At 49.1% G+C, this 17,956-nt stretch overlaps 1 long non-coding RNA gene across 2 annotated transcripts in view; it reads left to right on the top strand.

Moving 5' to 3' along the window:
- The window catches only part of LOC118988679 (uncharacterized), a 30,285-nt gene extending 12,929 nt beyond the window's left edge, over nt 1-17,356 (top strand). Inside the window, exons 3-4 of one of the 2 annotated variants that reach the window (XR_005066836.1) lie at nt 8,604-8,737; nt 17,203-17,356. This is a non-coding gene — a long non-coding RNA (uncharacterized LOC118988679). Of the gene's footprint in view, nt 1-8,603; nt 8,738-14,309; nt 14,535-17,202 lie in introns of those variants that run through there. The other variant, XR_005066837.1, reaches the window with a different exon arrangement.
- Nucleotides 17,357-17,956: the final 600 nt, after the last annotated feature.

Genomic DNA, 17,956 nt, shown 5'->3' on the forward strand with positions numbered 1-17,956 from the left:
GCTGATGGACCCTGTGTGGTATGGTGGCAGAGGTGACCACTGAGTGTACTGGTGTGGGCACCTGCCTACTTCCCCATGGAACAGGAGCTCTCTGCCTCATCAACCTTCGCCGTTCCTGGCTTGCGACAGGCTCTGCCTAAGGACGCATTGGCTAAATGAATAAATAGCGATTCCATGCTACTAGTCAGACCACTTGGGGAGTATAGAACACCCCATCTGGGCACCAGTTATACTTCATTTCCTCCAAAGCACTAACTAGTCTCTCCTTCCACCACTGCGTCCCGAGTCTGCTGCAGCCAGGAATCTGGATGGACCACCCTTTCCAGCCTCTCCCCTTTGGCATGTGGCACAGTACCAGGCACACGGCTGTTCTCAGCCCACATGTCCCCTTTTCAGAGGACTCCATCACTGGGGACTGTGATGCCCTGTGGTTCCCCTTTCAGCCCTTGGTTTCTGTAACATATGCCTCTGATGAATTAAATGCCGTGATCCATAGTGTTTGGAGCTGAGCCTGGGTGGGTTGAGTTCCCTGGTATATCCTGGTGGCCAGCACGGTACATCACAGTGGTCAGAAGCAAGGGCCCACGAAAGACCTGGATCAGCTGTGGCCCAGCCACTTGGCTCCCCTGAGGCTTCTCTCTCTCATCCAAGTTTTGGCGTTATCTACCTGACAGTGATATTTGAATGGACTATGTGGGGCATAGCACACAATTTAACACACGGCGTTGTTGCCTGGTGTGTGGTATGGGTGCTTGGGAGTGCTCAGTCTATGCCAGGCACTGTTCTGAGTGCTGAACTTCAAAAGAAGGACCATATTTTGTGATGCATGAGGAGTATAGGAAGTGAAATTTCAGTGTCCATAAATAAAGTTTTATTGATACATGGCATGCCTTTCTTTACACATAGTTTCTGGTGACTTCTATGCTACGATGGTGGAGATGAGTAACTAGGACAGAGCTGGTGTGACCCACAATGCCCAGAATATTTTCTGCCCGGTCCCCTATGAGTTTGCTGACTCCCGGGTCACAGGTATAAGCTCACCTCCCCCTGCACACTGCCATTCTCATTGTTACCATCCCCAAGGTGAAGTGCAAGGAGGTTGGGGAATTGGCCTGAAGTCACACGTGGCTTGGAAGTGGTAAAGATGGGGTTCGGTTCCCAATGCTGGGGCTCCGAATGGTTTTTCTAGGGCAGCTTTTTGGTCTGTGCAGGTGACGGCCATGAGGCACAGACAGCTGAAGTCGTGCATTCAGGAGGGTAGAATCAGGGTCTAGAACCAATCCAGGGACCTCAGAGTTTTTGGCCTTTCTGTCTTAATGGGCTCCCTTCACTCTCCCTCCCCGGGCTCCTAGTGTGCCCTGCTAATCACAGGACCAAATACGTATAGGCATTCGACGTGGCCCTAAATGCACAGGCTCCTGAGCACAGGGATATATGAAGACAGACCAGCTATGGCTATGTGCTTCCTTCTAAATGTGAATTCATAAACGTTTGTGGGAGGAATGAGCGGATCTGGTGAATGGCTCCTAGACTCTTAAAGAGTTTAGACTCTGGAGACAGGACAGGGACTGCTGGGAAAAGCAGCAAACCCTGTGACCTTGTCCTGGGAAGGAGCTCTTTTGGGCACCAGCTATGCTTTTCAGGTGGCTTGGGGGGTCTTGGGCCACAAAACCCAACACTCTTCAATTAAAATTCCACCGAAGGAAATGGTTTTCCATGTATCACAACTGCTTCTACTTTTGTTGATTCTGAATGTTTGGTTTCTTTAAATAGTTTTGTTGAGGTTTAATCTGCATACCATACAATTTACCAATCTTACAACGTTTTCACCACCTCAAAAAAAATGTCTGGGCCCTTTAGCTGCCGCCCCCCCAACCCCATCCTACCCTCTGATCCTAAGCAACCAGTAATTACTTTCTGCTGCTATGGCTTTGCCTATTCTAGACATTCCATATAAAAGGAATGATACAGTATGTGGTCTTTCATGACTAGCTTCTTTCACTTAACACGATGTTTTCAAGGTTCATGCATGACGTCTCAGTTATGTTTATGTTATTACGGTTGTCCCACTTCCCCCCTCCCCCTTTGATGCCTGCAGTGTCTATGTAGCATCCTTTTCTGTGCCTGAAAAATGTTCCATTTACAGGAATATAACACCACATTTTATTGCTTCATTCATCAGTCGATGGGCATTGGGTTGTATCCATTTGTTGGTCGTCATGAATGATGCCGCTCGGAAAGTCTATGCACAGGATTTTGTGTGGATGTGTATTTTTGTTTTCCTTGAGTCTGTGCACCTTGGAGCGGAACTGCTGAGGCATATGGCTACTCAACGTGTCACTTTCTGAGGAACTGCCCGACTGTTCCCCCAGGCACCTGCACGGTTGCTTCACTCCCACCAGGGACTGCCTGTCCTTGCCCATCACTCATACTCCTCTTGAAACATAACATGATTCCATCCATATGCATTTTTAGAGAATGTCCAGTTAATCATTGGTGCTAGGCCTCCTCTGGGCAGAGAGCAGAGTCTTCGATGATAGAAGCCCAGGGCACTTTCTGGGTGGGGGACTTTCTTTGCGTCTTGGGGGTTCAGTGTTTTTGGTATATGCATTAGTCAAAACTCATCAAACTGTTCGTTTAAGATCTGGACATTTCATTACGTGTTGATTCTGCCTGACTTAAAGAAATCAATATATATAGTTTTTTAAAAAAACATAGGTGAAAGGAAAAAAATTAAAAAATGAGAAATGATCTCATGACAGATGTGACTATGTCACCCACCTTTCCCTGGACAGTGGGCCAGTGCCTGGCACGCAAGGCCAAGTGTAAGTCTCCTAATTGATGCGATTAACTGCATCTCCGTAGGGAGCCTCATTAACACCAAAGGGAGGAAAAACGGGTTATTTTTCACTCTCCCAACCAGGGGGTGTCTGTGGGGGGCACTTGGAAGGCATTCCCTGCAGTGGGGGAGGGGCTGTTGGAGGTCTGATCCCAGGCCCTTCTGCCTGGTAGAGCTGCATTTCCCTTTGGTTTTAAGTTACATTAAAAAAAAATCATTTTCTCAGTTGCTGCAAAATTTACTTTCTGTTTTCATCTATGAGGAGGAGGAAGCCAACCTGACTTTCTTCCCCGCCAAGGCTGCATCACCCACCAGAACCTGGCATTTAGACAGAACACCCTCTAAGCCTCCTAAAAGGCATTAGCCGCCGTTGAACAGACAGGAAACAAACAAAAAAGAAGTGAGAGGTTTGCTCTCTCCCCTTTAGAATCTGTAACCAAATGGCATGGTTTTGACATAAATTCACAGATTAGAATTGGGCAAGCATCTCTAATTACCCACATACAAACATCAAGATTATAACATTTTGGATAAATTGCAAACATGGCATCATTTTATTTGTAGGCTAGGAAAAACATGTACTTGGCTAGAAAAAAGCCTAGAAGTATAAACAACACAATTTTGGGAACATGTGATTACATGTGGTTTTTTTTTCTTATTGCTTCTCTGTGACTTCTGTGATTTATTATTTCTGATGACCACTTACTGCTTGTGAATTAAATTGTGAAGAAATAATTTCGGTTCTCCCAGTGGTTGGTGAGATCAGTTTCCGCAGGCTTCCCTCTCTCTAGAGCGGACCCCCCTCACCCCATGCTGTTCTCACAGCTTTATGAACTTTAAGGCCGCCGGCCCAAAGCATTGAACGTGAACTTTGGGGTTAGCTAGGGCAGTGTTTGAACCTAGGACTTCAAGGGAGTCATGTATCTTTTTTTCTAGGTCTTGGTTTCCTCATCAACAGGATGGGACTGACAATGCACTCTAGGATTGATTGATGGAAAACTTGCCAAAAACTCCAGCTCAGCAATTGGCCCTTCTTACCCATTTTCTTCTTTTCCAACCTGCTTTTTTAGCCCAGTACCTTCCTGGCACCTGGTCACACTCAACATCGCATAGGTGGCCTCTGGTGGCTGGGCTGCATCCCCAACCACGGCAGAGGCTTAAATACACCCGCATGCATAATGTTTGAGGGGTGTGTGTGTGTGTGTGTGTGTACACACAAGCACAAGTGCAACCCTTTTGAGTACTGGCTCACCATTACACAGAACCTCCCTCCCCTAGATGAGCTGAGACTGGTCCCTGTCGGAACCCGTTGTCCATCACAAACCAGAGGTGGAAGGAATCACAGCAAACAGTCGGGGTGACATCACTGTTTCTGTTCCTCCCTGTAGCTCCGTCCCTGGCAGCGGCGGCTTCCGTCTTCAAGCCGTGTGCCCATTATGTTGGGAACGTTCTATTCCTGCAAGTCAGAGTAGTTGCCTGCCATCCCAGGCTGAATGTGAGTGTGGTTGATTTTTTTCCAGGTCTCGGGGAGGGGCCAGCTGAGGGTGAGTCAGCGCTTTGCAGTTTGTTTACGCTGGAGGAACGTGTGCAGGGCACACGTGGGCAGAAGAGATTTGCAGGCATGCAAAACAGGAGCCGTGCCCTGTGCCCTCTGGTTCGCCTTCTCCCTTGGGCCCCTGCCATCCCAGCCCCTGTTCTCAGCTTCTTTTTATGGCAGTGGTTTTTGAACTTCAGTTTTGCAAATGATCACCTGGGAAGCTTAAGAAAATTGAGATCCCTGAGCTCCCCCACTGGGCGTTCTAACCCCTGGGCTGTGGGCGGGGCCCCTGGAAAAGGGCATTTTCACCCAACATCTCGGCTAGGTCCACTTGACCAGCGAGCGGGAGGGCACTAGAGGCACAGGGCCTGGGACCTCTCAGGGTTTCGCAGGCAAGTTTGAGAACAGATGCAATGACTAGTTTCCAAATATGAAAACAAAGCGGGAGCATCAGAATAGCAATACACATTTATTTAACTCTGTAGCAGCTTGTCTGAGGCAGCTCAAGTTTGCAGTCACACAGAAATTATTTCTAATGTAGGATGCAGACAGGTGTTTAATGCATTTGATACGCTGTCTGCCAGGCCTACCAGAGCTTGGGAAAATCCCTCCCACAAATCCCTCCCACCCGGACCCAGCTCTGAGAAATGAAGCCCTGGAAGACTACTTGTGTTTAGCCTTGCGATCTGGGGGGGGGGCTTAGGAATGTTCTTCTTCAATGCTCAGGTTTTCCCATCAGGGAAACCGAGATCTAGAAGGAGAATTACTGTTTCAAGGTCAGGTTTCTGTTAGAGTCAGACGAGTGCACAGTGTATAGGTCATGGGAGTATGCATGAGTGTGCACAAGAGTGCACAGGCTTGTTACACACCCCCAGTGGTCTGTTCCCCATCTCTCTTTCACACTGACTTCTCTTCCCTCTGGTCCCTGTGTCCTCAAGCTAGTCTCAGAACTGAGGGGAGAGGGGAAAGGTTGTGGGGGGCGGTCTCAGGGTGGAAACCACTACCCAATAGGCATTGCACGTGACAAGGCCTGCCTGTCTTCAGTGTCTCCCATTGCAAAGGAAGAAGTGCTGAGTCCCTCACCTGTACCTGAGGCATGATAAGCTGGCAGATGTCTCAGCACACATTGAGCACCTACTGTATGCTGTGCATTGTGCACAGACAGTGTAAGTTCCCTGAGGGCAGGGGCTTCATCGACTTTATCCGTTCATAGCACAGATATCTGCTATGTACCCAACATGTGGCTGACACTCTGAATAAGGCAAATACAGAGCTGAGGTTCTAGTGTGGGAGAGAGGCTGTAAGAAGGGTGACAGATCCATGTGCAAGAAAGACATGTCAGACAGTGCCAAGTCCTCGGAAGAACATAAACGGAGTGGCTGGGTGCAGGGCACACCTGGTACAGGGTGGCGCCTACCCCAGGGCTAAGTGGCTTCTCTCCCTGCATACGATGCAGCGGCCACTGCACCTGGGAGGCTGAGCAGCCTATTAGAAAGTCGCTGATTTGGGGGTTTAGAGACCTGTGACCTTTTAGACAACGTCCTTCTAATAGTAAGGCGATCACGTTAATGTCAGCTGGTATTTGTTTCTTGGCTCCTGATGCTGGGCTGGAGATGGCTTCCATCGCTCTCCCTGCCTTTTTTGCCCTTAGTTGTCACAGCCTTGTGTTGAGCTGGGTGGTGTTATTAGTATCATGGCAGTTTACGGACGAGGAAACGGAGGGCATAGCAAGGCAACCTGCTCAGGGTCACGTGGCCAAGGAGTGTAGAGCCCGGAGGCCCACCCAGGCAGCTTGCCTCCAGAACCCCTGTGCTTACCCAGTGAGCCTTAACACTTCTAGAATTACTGCCTTCCTCTCCTGGCCTGTGAGCAAGTCACTGTGAGGTTGGGGCTGGGGGTGGGGCAGTGGTGGTGTAGAGCATGGGACAGGCAGTCAGGGTCGCTTACTACCCACGTACCTCTACCTCCCTGGGTTCCAAAGTTCCCTTTGGCAAAATAGGAATAAGGACACCTGCCTCACAGGGTTGTTAAAGGGGCCAAAGGAAATGGTAATACTGTAGGGTGTTTGACACTCAGTAAAAGTCCCAAGATATTTTAAAAGAAATCGTCACTGGTTGAATGAATGAATGATAAATTCCACATGCCCGGAAAGTTGATGTACTTAAGCCTTTTATTTGCTCCTGACTCTGTGCCTTCCGGAGGTCAGGATTGTACTTGGTGCCCACTGTGGCCGGCTCCGGCCAAGGGGGAGTGAGCAGCAGTGGCGTGCGTCCCTGGCCTTCACACTGAAATGCAAGCCACCCTCTCTCTCTCTTCGGCCCCGTGCCCGGCTGTGTCCTGGCCTGGCCTGGGTGGTGCCAACACTGAGTGCTATCTCTCTGACCAACCATGATGGACATGTGGTTTGAGTGAGCAATTAATTCTACCTGTGTGAAGCCACCGAAATTTGAGAATATATGTTAGTGCAGTGTAGTATTGCTGTTCCTGACTGACACAACCCTGCAAAGCAAAGAGATTGAAACTACCACCTGGGAGCGATTGGTAGGGTCTGCCTGGAGTCCCCAGTGGCCAGAGGTAGCATCTGGGCTCTGATGGATTGGTGATGTCTGCCATGTAGCAGGTGAAATCTGGAAGCTCTGGCATCTCCTGCCTCCCTCCAAGATGTAACTTTTAGAGCAGTTCTTGACTGGGTTTTTTGTCAAGTACATTCTGAGGGTTGCCCCCAGGCTGATCTCCCATAAAGCTTTCTTTTTGGCTGTACACAGTCTTCACTCTCCCTTCCCAGCATTTGAGATCCTCAAAATTCTAGACCTGACACACCCTCCCAGGACCCCTAGATACTTTCTGTTGTACTGTTAAGGGGCTCCACGCTGGCCACTGAGCAAGCACCCCTCCTCCCCACTGCAGGCTTTGGTCACCATGCCACACTCCTGAATACTGCCCACCCACCTGCCACCCACCCGAATGGCCATTTTCCCAAATGGGCTCTCAGAGGACTGTCCTTTCGCAGCCACAGTGACCTGCTCTCCTGCATCCAGAACTCACGCGGCCCACACTCAATCCACCTCTGACTGTTTTGTCATCTTCTACTTTGTTCCTCCACGGTTGTCTCACACTCCTCCTGTTGCAGTCCTAATTCCCTAACCAGAGTCTTCACGGGAAGGACGGCTTTGTGCTGTGATTCCTCACTGCGGTATCTCTGCAACAATAGGCCTGGAGAAGCAGGTGTTTAAACAGTGGGCAGGCTGGCAGTGCAGGGCTGGGGAGCAGGAGAGGAAAACCAAAGCAAAGGCCCCTAAGGACCTCCCTGTCTCCTGTGCCCCGCCCATCGGAGGGGTTTGGAATTCATTCTAAGAATTTGTGGGGAGCTTGGCTCACATTCCCCATGGCTAGTGGCAGCACATATTGGTCTTCGGGGGAAACTATTTATAAGGAGTCATCAAGGCATCCCTTGGACCTTGTACCCCTGTTGTAAGGATGCACGCACTTCAGGGATGCGATCCGGCAGAAGAGAAGGTGGCGGTGTGTAGGACGGGGTTTTCTGAAGCTGGGGGCCCTTGGGGGCACATCTGAAACAAAATGCCACTCAGGGATATGTGGTGCACCTGTGCCCCGGAATCTTCCCCAGACACAAGCGCTCACAGCAGAGAGGAGGGGGTGGCTGTAAGGAGAGTCACACATTATAATGTGACAACCGCATGCGGCATTGTGCCCTTCCTAGAATTACAGAAAGTTAGAGAAATGGGCTGTTTGTTGGGAAAATGAAGCTTTTGTTGCCTGGTGGAGGGTCCTAGGCACGTGACAGTTGGTTTTTCTTTTCTTTTTGGTAACCTGCCGTATCCAGTTTTTTTTTTTTTTAACAGTTTGCTGCAACAGGAGAAGAAACAAAGAAATGTGTATGTGTATTTGCAGGGCCCTGTGTGCCCCTAGAGGGGTGCCGCATAAGGGCAGCCTGACACCCCACTGGTCCCGCAGGCTGTGCCCAGGACGGCACAGGTGCTCCGGGATGAGGGGTGGGTGCTGCTCCCCGGTTCATGGGCTCTGTGAGCCTCGCCCACTGTGATGAGCTTCTGAGCTTCCAGCACAGGGCCTGGTACAAGCACGGGCTCCCCGAAGGGCGTGCCCTCTTTCTCTGTGTCTGTCAAACAGTGCCATCGTTGTGCTTTTTGTCCTGTCTCATTTAAAACTCACCCTAATGATTGTCATGTAATCACCCCCATTTTACAGAGAGAGAGCTGCGTCCTCACCTGCCATCCAGAAAGCTCTGCTGTGTCCCAGACTCAGGCTGTCAACACCTCTCCTTGGAGGCTCACGGGACCACCTGGGAGCACTCTTCTCATTTGCCTTTCGCTGTGGGGAAGGTGAGGCTCTGTCTAAGTATTTGCTGAGGGGCCCACAGCCAGAAAGATTCACCGGAGCGTTCATTCCTGAGTGTTCTGACTCCAAACCTGATTGATGTTTTTCCCTTTGGATTCTGTTGGGAGGGCCTCCTCCATCTCGGGCACATCGTCACTGGTCTCTGTAAGAGCCCTCGCTCTCCTTTTTCTGTCCTGCACCCTCATCCATCCCCTTGTGGCATCTGCCCTGGTGTGTTTGCTGTGTGCCCTGCTTGGGTGCTGGCTCCCATGTGTTCTTCTGACTATTTGTTATTAATGTAGGCAGATGGGTTTCTGCTACAGATCTCTCTCTCTCTCTCTCTGTTTTTTCTTTTTACTCAATACAGTCTTTGGTATCCACAGGGGATTGTTCTGGGATCCGCTGGGGATCCCCAAATCCACAGTTCCTTGTAGAAGATGGTGTAGTCTTTGCATATTACCTATGCACATCCTCCCATATACTTTCAATTATCTCTAGATTACCTATAATTCCTAATACAATGTAAATGCTGCATAAATAGTTGGTATACTGTATTATTTAAGGGAAAAAGGCAAGAATAATATGTACATGTTTAGTACAGGCATGACTATCATAGGCCTAACCACCCAGGACACGTCAGCAACAACACAGCGTTTTTTTAAAAATATACTTTCGACCCCTGGTTGGTTGGATCCATGAATGTAGTGCCCATGGATATGGACAGCCAACTGTCCATCTCTTTAAGGTCCCATCTGCTTGCTCTCAGTACACGCAGCTCCTGAGAGGGGCTGCCTCTGACCTTCCCTTGGCCCAGGCCCGGTCTCGGGCCCCTCGGATGGACGCCACGTCCTGCAGTGCGCACCTCGCACCTGGGCCCGTGTGGACGGCGGGAGAGTTAGAGAAACTCTAGCTGAGATGGCTGAGTCATTGTGCACCGTCACAGTTGATTTTACGGGTGCCCCCAGATTGTTTTCCAGAATGACTGTGCGCGTCCCCACTGCCATCTTCCTGCTCGGAGTTCCTGCTTTCCCATGCCCCACCCCCCCACCCCACCCCCCCGCACCTGGTGTTGTCAGATGTGGCAGAAAGGACGCAGCCCATAGCCCCACACACTCGGGCACTGGTTGGGATCTCTGTGAGGCCCCTGTTTACTGCTCACATTCATTTGTCACAACAACATTTTCAGCAGGAAGAATACTAGGAAGGACAGAAGGTGTGTCTTACTTACTGAAACCCTGTCTTCTGTTAGGGAAAACCGCGCCCCGCCCCAGAAAACCCCAGCAGACTTTCCTTATGTCCTATAGGCCAGATGTGATTGAACGTCCTCCTTCAGCCAGTCCCTGACGGAGACAATGGACTGTCTGGCCACCATGCCTCTCCTGACCTGAACGGAGATGGGAATGTCTGAATAAGGACAAAGTAAGCAGTGGCTGGGGAATTCCTCCGCAACAGAGTCTCCCACCCCAGATCTCTAATTTTGCCAGTTTTTTGAGCCCAGGTTGCCTCTTCCCGTTCAAGGGACCGTCCCCCATCAAATCTGTGATTAACCGTTTGCAGACAGCTCCTGAAGCAATGAGTCAGCCAGCACATGACCATGACCATGACCTTGGCATTAGATCTGCCCAACTCATTCTGGAATTTGCCATTCTTGTCAGCCAGACGTCAGACCTGTTCCCACCCCAGCTGCCCCAACTTAGGTTTCCACGTGAGCTCCCAGGGGAAAGGTCCAAACAGAGATTCAGGGGGCCGAGCACCAAGGCTCCTGCCTGCACTGTGACCCCGAGGCCGAGTGCCTGCTGAGGACAGGTCGGGCAGAGCACCTGGCAGGGAATAGGACCTCTGCAGGGAGCAGCTTTCCCTCAGCCACACCCTAGCAGCCCTTGCATTTCTGCCCAACCAAAGAAATTAAGTGCTCAATGATACTTAGCAGCTACAATGTGTTGAGCACGTACTCAGTGCCAGGCGGCCCAGTAAGCATTTTATCCCTATGATTTCCACTCCTGACAACCACGGGAGGGCATCTGTGTGTTTTGGGGTGGAGCACAGGCTCCAGTCTGACCACCCAGTTCTGACATTTATTGGCTGCGTGGCCTTGGGAAAGTTAGTGCCCCCTCCTGGGCCTTAGCTTTCTTTTTGGTTCATGGAGAATAACGAGGGCATGTTACAGATACCCGAGAAGTTTGTAAACATTAAGTGCTTAGAGTAACACTGGCTTAAAGCACACACATAGTTAACATCTGATACATATTAGCTGTCGTCACTGCCATTTTTAAACATGAAGAAACCAGTGGCACAGAGAGATCAACAAAAGAATGTCAGGCAGTGAGGAGTAGCAGCCACATAACTGAACCCGAAGAGCTTCTGACCCGAAAGCTGGCCTCCTGTCCGCCCGACTGTGCATCACCAAGAGTAGCTGCGGGGCCCGAGGGAGCATTGTCATCCCTCTCCTTCTCAGTCGAGTAAAGAACCAGGATACTTTCTGTAAAGAAACAGTTTCCAGCCACCGACCTGTAAAGACACAGGGTAAGGGCTTCCCGCACCTGGTTAGATGTGCGGATCATTTCTGGAAGGTGACTGGGGACCCTGGGGGCACTGGGGATGTGACGGAAGGGATGTGCCCTGGGACAGCGCTGGTTCCACGACTAGACTTCTTGGGCCTCAGCCTCCTTGTCTTAAAGTCAGATTTCTATTATCTGTCCCAGCAGAAAGGATTCAGGGAATGCTTTGTACACTGAACGTAGCTGGTACTGCTTATTGCAGAGTTAGGGTTCCCCATGTGGCTTTGTATTTTCTTTCTTATCTCAACCCACGCGTGCAAACTCTCATACAATGCATAAATGCTGTGTCTCCTAAATCCGTTTTAGTTGCAGGAAGGCTCTGCAAACCAGGGCTTCAGAATCCTCTGTAAGAGATTTTCCCCATCTACTGAAGTTCAATGGGCTGGAGTCACGCACCCCTGGGATTTGTAGACAGTGTGATGTCTATAGTGTCTCTTGGTTCGGGGGCAAATAGACAAGGCAGCTCTGTGCCACAGAGAATTTCGCCACCTGAGCATTTGAGACATAAATGGATGTGAGAGACCAAAGGAAGGAGCACAGGCTACATGTGATTTAAGAGAAAAGAGGAAGGTTTCATGCCTTGAATTTCTTGGGATGACTTTTAAACCAAGCCCTGCTTAACAAGAGTCTCCACTGTCTTTTATGTCTATTTTTTTAATGTAAACGTGCTCCCTCCTTCCTTCTCTCTTTCCTTCTGCCCTTCCTTTTTTTCTGCCTCCCTCCCCCTTACCATCTGTCCACCCAAGGAAAACATTCACACCATTGAAAGCTCAAAAGGTCCAGAAAGATACGCAGTGGAAGCGAAGTGTCTCCCTCAACTTCCACGTCCCCGGCCACCCACAGGTCTTCCTTCTGGGAGGCAGCCAAGGTCAGAAGTGCCTTGCCTGTGGTTCTGGAGGTATTTTGTGCACGTGCAAGGACATCATGTCTATATGTGTGTCGTGTCTCCTTCTGTGTCTTATGAGGTTGTCATGTTTTATAGCACTGAAGTCCCATGACTTAGGCCCTAATCAGGGAAGAGAGGGGACCCGTGGTACTTTCCCATTTCTCCCGAGTTACCAGGCCTCTGTTCCCAGTTGCCCGTGTTCTCTCCGCACACAGGACCTATCGCCAGGCCTGTGTGATGCCATGGGCTACTCTGAAGACATGACTCTGGGCTCTGCCTTGATTTCCCCCACTGCAGGCCAGAAGCAAGACAGCTGGGCAGCAGTCCTGGCAACCCTCTGGGAAACCTGCTTCTCCCAAAGTCAGCTTTTAGATCCCTCTTCCTTGACCTGAGTCACCCGTTCCCCTGAGAATGGCCAAAGCCCTTTCTTCTTAAACTGGGCCACACACTCCTCATCTCCAGGAGCCTTGTTAAATGCAGATTCTTGTTCCCTTAATCTGGGTGGTGCTGAGATTTTGCATGAATCATGAGCTCCCAGGGGATGTGGATGTCACTGGTCCCCATCCTGCCCTGCTCACACCATGCACCGTGCAGGTGGCACAGGTCATCTCTGTCAGTGCGCCTCGTGGTATGATATCTTCCTGACCACCCCGTGAGGTGTGCGAACATAATCTTTCCTAATAGTTTTTAAGGTGAGAAAAATGTTACTCAGAGAGCATGGCCACGCCCCCCCTGTGTAGGCGAGCGGCACTCTCCCTCTCCGTTCCCTTCTCCCATTACACAGAAGCCATGTTCCTAGTGGTTCAGCCACTGCTGAGCTATCTCCATTTAATGTGGTTTTGACAGAATAGTCGGTCTGGAAATTTTATTTTCAATTAAACTTCCTTGTTGAACTGCCTTGGTTTTGAAAGGATCCCATTATGATGGCTAATTATATAGCAGTTGCTACAAGGAGATATTTGCACTCAATTTCAAGCTCTTAGGTAATGCTGATCCAACGCTCTCTCTTTTCCTCCCTGGAGCGGTGAGCGACATCTTTCTCTCACGCCACAGGCTTCTTCTCCGAGGTTATTAGTAGAAATCCAAATCAAAACAGCAATTTCAGTGGAGGCTGTTTCTAGCCTCGCACAGTACACCATATGTACTGATGAAGATAGCCAGAGCTGGTGCTTTGGAAAAGCAACAAAACCATTTGCCCTCTGTTTGTGGGGGTGAAATGTGAGGGAACCGCCAACTGCCCTTTGTACTGTTATAGTCCTTTGTGAGTTATAACTGAAGTCAGATCGTTGAAATTCTTATATAGTGACCAAGGATTTTTTTTTCATTTGTAAATTGTTGTCATTTATTTTTTTCCTCCAAGATGGCAGGCCTTGGCAGAAGTTACCAGGGACTCTGTTTCTGCCTCTGGGTCTCGATGACACATGGAAATCATTTATTTCTTCCCACTCTGCGTGGTTTCTTTCTGTCACCGGAGCGCAGGTGACATGCCTTCGTACACATACCAAACAGACTCACCTCACCCACACCCATTGGAATGGGAGCTCCTTGTGGGCAGGGGAATGGGTAAGGGTCGTATATTTTTTACCTTGTTTTGTGCCTGGCATAGAGTGGGTGTTCTAATCATTGAGTGAATAAAATCCTATTTCTATTATTCTCTTTTTTGTATTATTTATTTTTCATTGTGGTTCTATTACTCTATTATTCTCTTTATTAAAAAAGAATCATTTATTACATAAATAGCAAATGAATCTTTTCACCTCAGTAGTGGGGCGGGGAGGCGCACCTGTCCAAATAAAGCTCACGGCTTTTTTAAAAATTACCACCCCCTTTCCTTGTTTCCTCATATCTCTGCTTAGGTTTTTGCCACTTTGGAGCACATCCTTGCAGACTTTTCTAATGCATTTATGTGTAGACAGAGAGAGAGAGAGAGAGCGCTGGTTTTTTAGGCCTTTGATAAATAGATTATTCGGCAACTTGCCTTGTCCCATGAGCAATATATCAGGGAATACCTGCTACCCACGTCAACTGTCTTATACTTCGTAAGTGCTGTGTTGTGCCTAGTACTATTGTGTGGGTATGATACCTTGTATTTCGATCAAATACATTCTGAATCTGTCTTTATGTTCCTTGTAGCTCAGGCTCCCTTCTCATGGACATGTTGGCAAATGAACCACGCCCACGGCTATCTTTTGTTCACTCTACCTCACTTCATCAAGGTCCGCTAGCCCACTGCTTTGGAGATTAGGCCAACCAAGTAGACAGAGCCATGTGAAATGCTGCGGGTTGCCAGAGGGACTTGAATTCCCTCGTCTGCAGAAGGTAGAGAAGTGCACCAGGCACTGGAGATTCCTCAGCTCTGGGTGGAATCCAGATGGCTTCGCCTGCCCACCGATGGCTGCGTTTCCCTGCTCCTTGTTCCCTGCCTGGGCCTTATATTTCTCATCTGCATGGTGGGCTCAGTGAGTCTCTTTCAGGTGTTAGATTCTGGATATGCGGCTTGCTCAGCACCACCGGGAGTGGGACTCTGAATGCTGTCTCCGCATACTTTCCACTGTGCGTCAGGACGGGAAAGGGGCTGTTCACAAATATTTCTAAAACGTCGTTTCTAGTTGAATTCACTAAATATAGTTTATTTTATGCCAATTAAAATGTAAATTTATTTTAATTAATTAAATACATTTTATTCTATTTTAATTAAAATAGATGATGAACTTTTAAAATAGAGATCTGGCCCAGAGTTCTTAGTTGAGTCAACATCAGAAAGAAGTCATGGTTGGCCAGGACTTGTTTTGCCTTTGGATCTTACTCTTCTTTCCTATTACTTTATCAGGCAGTTGAAGTGTGTATTTTCTTCTTTGCTTTGTGTGGTCTTTTTGTTCTAAACAGGGCAGCATGGTGTTGGGGACAGAGAGTCAGACGCCTGAGAGCTACTTTCAGGTTTGCCTCGTCCCAGCTGTGTGTTTTGAGACGAGTCATTGACCTGCTCTGGGTTTCATCTAGTAATACGACGACTCCAAATTAGCCCAGGATTCCCTGAAAGAAAACTTGAAAATCACACTCCCTCGTGAGTGTTTCCTCCGGCTCTCCTGAACCTTGTCACCTGCAGACAGATCGTCCTGTGACCTGAGGAAGAAGCGTCCTCAGAGAGCACCAGAACCCACGAGGTCGTGCAGCTGCCTTGGCCCCTGGTGACACACTCCAGACCCCTCCGTGGGCTCTGAGGGGGCCTGGGGAAGGTTCTACGCAGCCACGATTCATAGGTGCACTTTTCCCCCTGAGGCCGTGTGCACCGTGCATTCCCCTGATTTCAGATGCGAGACCACAAGGGTCACAGGTACTGATTCACACACTTCCCCGGTGGTCCCAGTGAAGCTTTCCCACGTGGGGCCAGAGCGCTGGCCCCTTGCCTTGGTATTACACATTGGTCTGGAGAGAGTGCGGTTCTGCAGGTGAAAGGTCGAGGTGACTGGGTGTGAAAGCTGCGTGGGAGCTGTCGCCCTGCAAGGTCTCCGGGGGTTTTGCACCCCTGCCGCGAGCTTCTGTTTCTGAACATCCCCTGGGCTAAGTGTTCTCTGGCTGAGCAGGGATGTCCCTACAGGGATGAGGCCAGTCTGGGGTGCTGGTCCTCAGCAAGCTCCCCCCCCGCCCGGGGCAGGTAGCTGCTGCTCTCCCAGCCTCTTTCTGCCCTGCTGGGTCTCTAGGAGGTCAAGTGAGACTGTGCGGGAGATGTTCAACGCAGGCGATCTTCCTTCCCCTGTCCCTTTCTTAGATGGGAAAACAAAATTTGACAGCCTCTGGAAGTGCGCTTCCAAAAGCTTAGCTTGAATATTTTTCACACGTACCAATAAAACCCCCCCCACAGAGCTCCATAGATGGAGAGAACATCATTACTGTGGTACCTACCTTAAATTTGTTTTTGTTTTTTTTTAAAGAAAGTAGGTCATTTCCACTTACTAACTCTCAGTCACTAAAATTTTTTTGCCCTCTATATCCCCTCCCCTCCCCCAGTTTCAATACCATACCTGCCAGTCTGGTTTGCGTTATTGCAGATGAGTGCTGAGCAGGTCGCATTGTTGCTCCCTGTATTTGGTCCTCCAAGTGATCAATACCCTTTTTGTTCACAACCTGAACACTTGAAAAAATGAGTCAGCCCTGACCTATGATTCACAGGTACTTGATCAGAAATGCTCGGTGTTGTCAAGGCCTGGTGGGAGGGAGAGTTGGAAATAAATTCCCTGGCCCTTTGAGTGCAGCAGCATGGGTGTGGTGGGGGTGGGGTGTGTGGGAGATGTTGTCTTCTGGTTTGTGGGGGATCTCTGTGCTCAGGGGGCTGCAGCGTGCTGGGGGACTTGGGGTGACCGCACGCTCAGGGTGGCTGCAAAAGTTCCAGTTTATGTCTGTCCTTCCAAACTTCTTTACACTTAGCACGCCTTCCCACTGCATCCCAGTTTGGAAATAGAGGGTTCTGGGGACACTAGATTGGGAATTCTGAAAGGAAAGATGCGAAAACACCTTTGTAGTTATCGTTTGTATTCAGTGAAAAATTCTGTCGGTGGATCGTGCAGTTCAAACTTGTGGTTTTCGGGGGCCTGCTGTGTTATTTCATTTCCCCTCACAGCCACCCTCTGGCTAGGCACCATTACTCTCCACAATTTAGAGATAAGAAGATTGAGGATTATGGAGGCTGAGCAACTTGCCTGAGGCTCTCCAGCTATTAGTGGCCAAATGTACACTGATCCCTTTAGTTGTGGGGTTCAGAATTGCAGGGACCTGGGTTAGCATTAGGGCCTGCCATTTCGCCAGCCTTGTGGTCTCGACATTGTGACTCCTAGCTGCAACTGGCCCGTCGGTAAAATGGGGACAGTACTACCCACCATGGCAAAGGCTGTCTGTTGTCTCCTCAGCAGCCATTGCCTCTCCAGGGTGTCAGTCTCAGCATTATCAGATTGGTTTAAAGCAGATAATGTAATGGTGACTATGATAATGGCAGATACGGGTTCTCATTTTTTTTTTCTTTTTCTTTTAGGGGAATCATGCTAGACAGAGGTTCTCTTTCAAATAAAAAGATAAGGCCCTCATTAGAGGAAGTTCATTTTGTCATTTTTTTCTGCCTGGATCTTGGGCATGATACCTGGAGGTGCAGCAGCCATCTTGCAAACATGAGGTGATTAAGCAACAGACTAAATGGGTGGACATTTTCCTGAAAGATAGGAAAAGCCTGGATGCATGCTACGAGCTCTTCCACCAGCCCAAGACAGAAGACTACCTCCAGACGTTTTTTTTTTACTGAAGCAATTCCTACTTGTGTTTGCAACCCTAAACTGAGTTGTTTTTTTGCAGCTGGAAACATTTTTGATAGACACACAGATTTCCACCAGTGCATACAGTTGGGCTCCTGAAGATGGTCATTAAGAGCCACATTCCAGAGCCAGAGTTTCTGGGTTCTAATCTAGACTCTGTCACTAACTAGCTGGCTGAGCCTGACAAGTCACTTAGCTTCTCTGTATCTCAGTACCCTCATCTGTAAAGTGCTCAGTAAATGTTCATTGAGTATTGAATGAAAGATAATAGTGTTACGTACTTCCTGTGATGGTTATGAGCATTAAAGGACAAAATATAAAATGATTAGAACGTTGCCTGGCACACAGTAAGTGGTTCTACACGTGTTTGTGAAGAGAAAACCAACAATTAAAAATAGTCATGGTTATAGGTTTCCAAGTGCACCTTCACCTGGTCGCCGGGCCCCTTGTAGCGTTTAAGAGAACATTGACCCTTTCACT

The sequence above is a fragment of the Sturnira hondurensis genome, unplaced genomic scaffold (genome assembly GCF_014824575.4).
Source record: "Sturnira hondurensis isolate 20B ecotype Veracruz unplaced genomic scaffold, ASM1482457v3 Scaffold0006413, whole genome shotgun sequence".
Taxonomy (NCBI): domain Eukaryota; kingdom Metazoa; phylum Chordata; class Mammalia; order Chiroptera; family Phyllostomidae; genus Sturnira; species Sturnira hondurensis.